The following is a 9,104-nucleotide window of genomic DNA, read 5'->3' as shown; positions in this document are numbered from 1 at the left end:
TGTTGCTATGGTGACAGTAGCTTTTCCATAACACTTGCATTCAGTTCTAACATGAGGTTAAATACTTCTTTGCATCTCTAGATTTCAACAGACCTTTGCGAGTTCAGAGAGGCTTGGTTCAGCAGTGTCCCTCGATCTCTCTTCACAGGAGAAATTGGAGACAGAACCCTGACTGTTTACAGCAAATTGCAAATGAAAGTTAATGGACAGTACAAATAGTAAATAATGGAGTGTTTTCTCAAGAGTGCTGTGTGGAATACAAAGAAGAGGAAATTATGCTTCAGTTGAATTGATCCCATCTGAAGCATTGTGTTCAGCACTGGGCACTGTATGTCAGGAAAGGGAAACCGGGCTTGGAGGAAAGCACCAATTCTCCAGAAATATCAGACTTTAAAGAGTTAAACTGAGGTCAGGCTGCACAAACTTGGCTTGTTATTTCTTTGTGTAAAGTCACTCTACTGGAGGTCTTTAAAATGATGAAAGAATCCAATAGCAGAGACTCAGAGAAACTATTTCCACTGGTGGGGAAGTCCCAAAGAACGGAGGGCAATTTTAAAAGGAGAGTTATGTCATTCATGAATGAGATTAGGAAGCAGTTTTGCACAGAAGGAAGCGTCCCTGTAAAGGCTTACAAACAGAATTGGAACGTCCAAAGCGAAGAGTGAGAGAGAGATTTTAGTTGGCAAGAGAGACATCGAGCAAAGGCAGGAAAATCAAATTGAGATAATCAGCCGAGCTCCGATTAATGGCTCAGACTGTTGTATGGTCTGCTCTTACTCCTGTGCGTCCTTTGTAACTCGATACTGCTATCTGTACAGTCACTCTAAAAGTCCTTGGGGCTATTTTAATTATTACTAAATATGCATATGTCTTCATGCTGTTTCCTGCCTTTTTAAGTTCAGTTAGTTACCTCCGTCCCCAGCATTGCTTAGTTTCCATGTTTTGGTTTGATTGAGGCTACTCATTAAGTTCGTTTCAACTCTCACTGATCTTTTCCACCTGAAAAAAGGATGCTTATTTCTAACTTTCTTTTCCTGATGATGTTTTTATTGATATTTGCAGCATGGTTTTCTGTGCCTTTTGCTGAGTTTGTTGATTAGAATTCTGCTGGGTTTTTTTAAAAAGTGGATTGACTGATGAAGACAGATGGCTGGTGAAGGCAAGGAGGCATGAGACAGGGAGGGGGTAGGTAAGTAGCCTGAGGACTCTTCATATTCAACCAACAGATGAGGCGTCTCCTGACCTCCACCTTGAAGGCTTGATATCAAACCCAACTCCCTCCTAAGTCAATGTCCCACGTGCAGCTTACAGTCACAAAATCTAAACCACATGCTGCATTTGAACTTAATCTGAAAAGTGAGCTGGAGCTTTCTCCCCAGATGCTAGCGTTCAGGCTTATTGATGGTTTTATTTTAATACAAAATATCACTCAATTAACTTCACCATGATCAGAAATTGAACTCAATATTAATAATTGTCTTCAGAATCAGAATCAGAAGACACACAACATTAAGGTATAGTCCACCAGGTTTATTTGAAATTACAAATGAAGTGACTTCACCTGACAAAGTATCAGCACTCCAACAAATTGTGCTTTCAAAATGAACCCGTTGGACTATAACCCGATGTCATGTGACTTCTGACTTTATCCACCCCAGTCCAACACCGGCTCCTCCACACAAATACTGAATCAAGACGCCATTGTAAGGAGACTGCTTAATTCTGCAACACACAAATTGAGCAGGTAATGAATTAAACAAATAATTTATGTTTGATTGGTGAACAAGAAAGGAATTAAGAATTATGGTGAGCGGGCGGGTAAGCGGAGCTGAGTCCACAAAAAGATCAGCCCTGATCTTATTGAATGGCAGAGCAGGCTCGATGGGTCAGATGGCCTACTCCTGCCCGTATTTCTTATTTTTTTTTGCTTCTTCTGTATATTTGAACGATTAACCCACACCTACCTTCGGTTTTACAAAGTTAGTTATAAGATCAATTATTGATCTATGTCACAACATGACTATCCAGGTGATGAAATCAAATTTGGCCTTTTGATGTCCACAAACATCTACTCCCTCCGCCATCTACAAGGTGCACTGCAGAAATTCACTGAGGTTCCTAAGACCAAACCCATGACCATGTCCATCTAGAAAGACAAGGACAGCAGATGCATGGAAGCACTACCACCTGTGAAGTTCCCTCCAAATCCCCACTTACTATCCTGACTTTGAACTATATTACCGTTCCTTCACTGGCACTGGGTCAGAATCCTGGAATTCCCTCCTCAGAGTGTCGTGGGTCAACCCACAGCACATGGACTGCAGCGGTTCAAGAAGGCAGCTCCTCATCACCTTTTCAAATGGGAAATGAGGAATGGGCAATAAATGGCTGACCCAGCCCAATGGCCCTGAAATAATAATAAAATCATCAATTCGTTTGGATACTGTCATGTGGCACTATTTCTGTTTAACTCACTGCTATGTTTTTTGCCTCAGACTGAGTTAATCAGTACATGTTGTAAAATAATTTGTTTTAAACATTGCCTCCCTTGCCACTCACCTGCGGTGGCAGCAATGAGTGCCATCTGTAAGATGGGAGATAAGAAAATGCCAAGGTTTCCATAATAGCACTTTCCAAACCTCCATCACCTAGAAGGGCAAGGGCAGCAGATACATGGGAACGCCACCACCTGCAAGTTCCCCTTCAAGCCATCACATTCCTGCCTTGGAAATCCATTGGCTGTTCCTCCAGTGTCTCGAGGTCAAACTCCTGGAACTGTTTCCTTAACAGCATTGTGGGTGACCCTCCTCCCAACGGACTGCAGTGGTTCAGGAAGGCAGCTCACCACCACCTTCTCCAGGACAGCTAGAGGTGAGCAATGAATGTTAGCCTGCCCAGTGTCTCCCTTCGCTCAATGAATGATGTAAAGAAACATGAAGAGTCTGCCCACACCAATCCATGCTGGCTAGGTCACTTCTCCAAGTGTCCATGTCTGAGTGAACCCTGGTTTGCTGAAGCTAGCCTTGCACTTACTTTTTGGATTATGCTAAAAATGCAACACAGGAAGGGGATATTGGGCACAATTAGTTTGGATAATCTCTTTGCACTTTGAGCATCTCTTCACCCTCCGTGCTCTTCCCCCTCTATTTTCTTGCCCCTTGTACAAGCTTCATCCTTCCCTTTAATGTATTCATGGATTCATAGCATCACTACAGTAAGTAAGCAGGCCATTTGGTCCATCTAGTTTGCACTGAACCTCTGAAGAGCATCACACCTGAACCCAAGCCCCCCAACCTTATCCCCTGTAATCCTGTATCGATCACTCCATGTGACAGAGAGCTTCACCTTGTCACACTATCCTTACAAACCATTCCCTTCTAAGTGTTTCAGTGAAGATCAATTCATGGCTATATTATCTTTGTATCTGTTTGTCCTCACAAATGGAAACAATTTCTCCATGTCCATCCCATTGAACTGTCAATTCTGGCAATATCTGTAGGTGGCACAGTGGCACAGTGGTTAGCACTGCTGCCTCACAGCGCCAGAGACCCGGCTTCAATTCCTGCCTCAGGTGACTCTCTGTGCAGAGTCTGCACGTTCTCTGTGTGGGTGTGCTCCGGTTTCCTCCCACAATCCAAAAACATGTGCAGGTTAGGTGAATCGGCCATGCTAAATTGCCCGTAATGTTAGGGGAATGGGTGTGGGTTAGTGTGGACTTGTTGGGCCGAAGGGCCTGTTTCCACACTGTAAGTAGTCTTTTTTCTACTCTATCTCTCGTACTTCAACAAAGCCTATCGAGTGTGGTCCAATCAATGTTCCTGATAAAATTAGCATTGTCTTCTTCAATGGTATCTTATTATCCCGATACATTTCTTAACTTCCGCAGTTTGTGTTGCTACTTTCGGTGATCCATGCAACTGGCTTTCCCAACAACACCTTTTATTAATATAGCGCTTACAGTAAAGTGCTTCACTGGAGAGTTATCAGATGTGAATTGACACTGAGCCATAAAAAAAGAGCCACACTGATCTCCATGGTGGGAATTTTCTTATCCAAATGGTTTCAGCACTCTTGTGGTGTGGTGGTAGTGCCCGTACCTCTAGGCTAGATCCCAGGTTCAAGTTCCACATGCTCTAAAGTATCTCTGAACAAATTGATTAATGATATCTATCCAACGGCTTCAGGAATGGCTGATTCTTGTTGACAGTCTATAGCTGCAGGAAAAAGTGAGGACTGCAGATGCTGGAGATCAAGCTTAAAAATGTGTTGCTGGAAAAGCTCAGCAGGTCAGGCAGCATCAAAGGAGCAGGAGAATCGACCTTTCGGGCATAAGCCCTTCTTCCATAGCTGCCCCAATGCTAACAATTTCACACAGAATTTGCAACAAGAGACCATTTGAAAGTGCGCTGTTTCAAACACACACTTGGTCACCTCAGTGTTCTGGCATTACTGATACACAGGAGCAAAATCAGCTCTTCAGAATCTATTAAAGATTACTGAGATGGAAACAGCTCTCAGTTGGTGAAAACATTTAAAACCATTATAGTGTTATGGGATGTGAGTACCACCTCTAGGCCAGTATTCGATGCTTATCCTTAATGACTTGGCCATTACAGAGGACAGTTGAGAATCAGGTTTGGCGTCACATGTAGGCCGGACAAGGTCATGATGGAGATTTCTTTTCCTGAAAAAAATGACCCAGAATTATTTTTTAAATGCTCATCACTATAGTCACCGTTACTGAGATGAGCTCATTCCAGACTCATTCATTGAACTGAAAATCCACCAGCTGGGCAGAGGAGTTGCTCTACCAGCCTGTTATACACTGGGACAGTACGCTTTCTGTGGTGCAACAGTAGAAGTTGGTGAGGGTCCTGCTCTGAATCGTGCTTTTGAATGGTGTTGCTGTTCAGGCAGTGCTGTCATCCTGCTGCTCGCACTCATTCTGGGCCAAGTGCTTTGTTTCTTTGCAACAACCAACTCCATTTGCCATTCTTTCCATACACAGCTTTGCAATCTTTTCCTTTGTAATTCCTTATCAAACCAAACCCTTTTGTACCTTCTCTGTCTCCACCACAGAATGAGGCCTGTCACATTTGTACTTAGTTTCACTGAAGAACAGTCACTTGGCAAACTCAAAACCAGCTGTTTTATCTCTCTTCTGCAGCACCTGATAAATACCTCAAGTGGTTTCCCTTTATGTTTCACGTTTCTAGCCTCCTCAGCATTATGCTTTTTTAACTATGTGCACAAACTCTAACTTTTCATTCCACACGAAAACCTGAAAAAGTTTGGGTCCACCCTGGCAGCTATTTCCATAAAGAAAGCTCAACTTAAAGTTCACCTATCCTTTTAACAGGAGCTGTTTATCAGTACATCTCCCCAGATACGGCCTAGTATTCAACAGCAAACTCATCATCAACACACACCGAAGGAACTCGGAGTATGTCGGCTGATCAAATGTTCCGGATAGTTAAGAGGTTAGAATTAGAATTAGAATTAACTTTATTGTCACATGTGCTCACTTGAGTACAGGAAAAAGTTTACAAGTCATCATTTACTGCACCGTAAGATGCAGATTCTTAAGTACAAATTCTTAGAGAGATAAAAAGAAAATAAAGAAATAAAAAGTCCAGCAATAAATGGGAAACATTTAAAGTCACAAACTTTGAATAAATGAGAAAATTAGAGAAATAAGATTTCAGAATAATAATTCTTCCAAACCAGAGTGCACCAAGCTTCACACTGAGACCGGGAGTTTGAGTCCCACACTGAGGCCGGGAGTTTGAGTCCACACTGAGGCCGGGAGTTTGAGTCTACACTGAGGCTGGGAGTTTGGGTCCACACTGAGGCCGGGAGTTTGAGTCCACACTGAGGCCGGGAGTTTGAGTCCACACTGAGGCTGAGAGTTTGAGTCCACACTGAGGCCGGGAGTTTGAGTCCACACTGAGGCTGAGAGTTTGAGTCCACACTGAGGCCGGGAGTTTGAGTCCCACACTGAGGCCGGGAGTTTGAGTCGACACTGAGGCCGGGAGTTTGAGTCTACACTGAGGCTGGGAGTTTGGGTCCACACTGAGGCCGGGAGTTTGAGTCCACACTGAGGCCGGGAGTTTGAGTCCACACTGAGGCTGAGAGTTTGAGTCCACACTGAGGCCGGGAGTTTGAGTCCACACTGAGGCAGGGAGTTTGAGTCCACACTGAGGCCGGGAGTTTGAGTCTACACTGAGGCTGGGAGTTTGAGTCCACACTGAGGCCGGGAGTTTGAGTCCACACTGAGGCCGGGAGTTTGAGTCCACACTGAGGCCGGGAGTTTGAGTCCACACTGAGGCCGGGAGTTTGGGTCCACACTGAGGCCGGGAGTTTGGGTCCACACTGAGGCCAGGAGTTTGAGTCCACACTGAGGCAGGGAGTTTGAGTCCACACTGAGGCTGGGAGTTTGAGTCCACACTGAGGCCGGGAGTTTGAGTCCACACTGAGGCCGAGAGTTTGAGTCCACACTGAGGCTGGGAGTTTGGGTCCACACTGAGGCTGGGAGTTTGGGTCCACACTGAGGCTGGGAGTTTGGGTCCACACTGAGGCCAGGAGTTTGAGTCCACACTGAGGCTGGGAGTTTGGGTCCACACTGAGGCTGGGAGTTTGGGTCCACACTGAGGCCAGGAGTTTGAGTCCACACTGAGGCAGGGAGTTTGAGTCCACACTCAGGCTGGGAGCTTGAGTCCACACTGAGGCAGGGAGTTTGAGTCCACACTGAGGCCGGGAGTTTGAGTCCACACTGAGGCCGGGAGTTTGAGTCCACACTGAGGCTGAGAGTTTGAGTCCACACTGAGGCCGGGAGTTTGGGTCCACACTGAGGCTGAGAGTTTGAGTCCACACTGAGGCCGGGAGTTTGAGTCCACACTGAGGCTGAGAGTTTGAGTCCACACTGAGGCCGGGAGTTTGAGTCTACACTGAGGCCGGGAGTTTGAGTCCACACTCAGGCTGGGAGCTTGAGTCCACACTGAGGCAGGGAGTTTGAGTCCACACTGAGGCCGGGAGTTTGAGTCCACACTGAGGCAGGGAGTTTGTGTCCACACTGAGACAGGGAGTTTGAGTCCACACTGAGGCAGGGAGTTTGAGTCCACACTGAGGCAGGGAGTTTGAGTCCACACTGAGGCTGGGAGTTTGGGTCCACACTGAGGTCAGGAGTTTGGGTCCACACTGAGGCCAGGAGTTTGAGTCCACACTGAGGCAGGGAGTTTGAGTCCACACTGAGGCTGGGAGTTTGGGTCCACACTGAGGCTGGGAGTTTGGGTCCACACTGAGGCCAGGAGTTTGAGTCCACACTGAGGCAGGGAGTTTGAGTCCACACTCAGGCTGGGATCTTGAGTCCACACTGAGGCAGGGAGTTTGAGTCCACACTGAGGCCAGGAGTTTGAGTCCACACTGAGGCTGGGAGTTTGAGTCCACACTGAGGCAGGGAGTTTGAGTCCACACTGAGGCAGGGAGTTTGAGTCCACACTGAGGCAGGGAGTTTGAGTCCACACTGAGGCTGGGAGTTTGGGTCCACACTGAGGTCAGGAGTTTGGGTCCACACTGAGGCCAGGAGTTTGAGTCCACACTGAGGCAGGGAGTTTGAGTCCATACTGAGGTTGGGAGTTTGAGTCCACTCTGAGGCAGGGAGTTTGAGTCCACACTGAGGCTGGGAGTTTGGATCCACTCTGAGGCAGGGAGTTTGAGTCCCACACTGAGGCCAGGAGTTTGAGTCCACACTGAGGCCGGGAGTTTGAGTCCACACTGAGGCTGGGAGTTTGGGTCCACACTGAGGCTGGGAGTTTGGATCCACTCTGAGGCAGGGAGTTTGAGTCCCACACTGAGGCCAGGAGTTTGAGTCCACACTGAGGCCGGGAGTTTGAGTCCACACTGAGGCCGGGAGTTTGAGTCCACACTGAGGCCGGGAGTTTGAGTCCACACTGAGGCCGGGAGTTTGAGTCCACACTGAGGCCGGGAGTTTGAGTCCACACTGAGGCCGGGAGTTTGAGTCCACACTGAGGCTGGGAGTTTGGGTCCACACTGAGGCTGGGAGTTTGAGTCCACACTGAGGCCGGGAGTTTGAGTCCACACTGAGGCCGGGAGTTTGAGTCCACACTGAGGCCGGGAGTTTGACTCCACACTGAGGCCGGGAGTTTGAGTCCACACTGAGGCCGGGAGTTTGACTCCACACTGAGGCCGGGAGTTTGAGTCCACACTGAGGCCGGGAGTTTGAGTCCACACTGAGGCCGGGAGTTTGAGTCCACACTGAGGCCGGGAGTTTGAGTCCACACTGAGGCCGGGAGTTTGAGTCCACACTGAGGCAGGGAGTTTGGGTCCACACTGAGGCTGGGAGTTTGAGTCCACATTGAGGCTGGGAGTTTGAGTCCACACTGAGGCTGGGAGTTTGACTCCACACTGAGGCTGGGAGTTTGAGTCCACACTGAGGCCGGGAGTTTGACTCCACACTGAGGCCGGGAGTTTGACTCCACACTGAGGCCGGGAGTTTGACTCCACACTGTGGCAGGGAGTTTGAGTCCACACTGAGGCAGGGAGTTTGGGTCCACACTGAGGCTGGGAGTTTGAGTCCACACTGAGGCTGGGAGTTTGAGTCCACACTGAGGCTGGGAGTTTGAGTCCACACTGAGGCTGGGAGTTTGAGTCCACACTGAGGCCGGGAGTTTGAGTCCACACTGAGGCCGGGAGTTTGAGTCCACACTGAGGCTGGGAGTTTGAGTCCACACTGAGGCCGGGAGTTTGCACTGGCTTTCACCCTGGACATTGCTGATGTGGTCTGAGGGAGGGAGGTAAAAAGCGAGAGGAAAGAAATGAAAAGAAACAGTTAGAGTAGGCAGGCTCTGGCTCTGGCGTCCTCCTCCACTGCCATCTTGGAACTAACACCACCTCGTTTACGCATAACCGCTGTCAACCCTGAGCAAGTAAAGGCTTGAGCCAGCAACATCCCTCAAAGAACCTCTGGTCAAAACATCAACGCACCTCTACAAATCAATGTAAAACACACAGTAAGCCATAGAAACATAATGGAGGGGAACACACATCATTGATATACTTTACTTACAGCATAAATATTCTGACAT

The 9,104-nt window shown here is 47.7% G+C and overlaps 1 long non-coding RNA gene across 1 annotated transcript in view; it reads right to left on the bottom strand.

Moving 5' to 3' along the window:
* Positions 1 to 8,632: 8,632 nt before the first annotated feature.
* Positions 8,633 to 9,104, bottom strand: part of LOC148138654 (uncharacterized) — a 42,588-nt gene continuing 42,116 nt past the window's right edge. Inside the window, exon 3 of the long non-coding RNA XR_015753847.1 lies at positions 8,633 to 8,800. This is a non-coding gene — a long non-coding RNA (uncharacterized LOC148138654). The remainder of the gene's footprint in view (positions 8,801 to 9,104) is intronic.

This window comes from Chiloscyllium plagiosum, unplaced genomic scaffold (assembly GCF_037043375.1).
Source record: "Chiloscyllium plagiosum isolate Xiang-an unplaced genomic scaffold, Cpla_swu_hap1 HiC_scaffold_39, whole genome shotgun sequence".
Classification (NCBI taxonomy): Eukaryota; Metazoa; Chordata; class Chondrichthyes; order Orectolobiformes; family Hemiscylliidae; genus Chiloscyllium; species Chiloscyllium plagiosum.
Note: the sequence above shows the minus strand (reverse complement) of the source record. Positions and strands in the feature narration are given on the sequence as shown.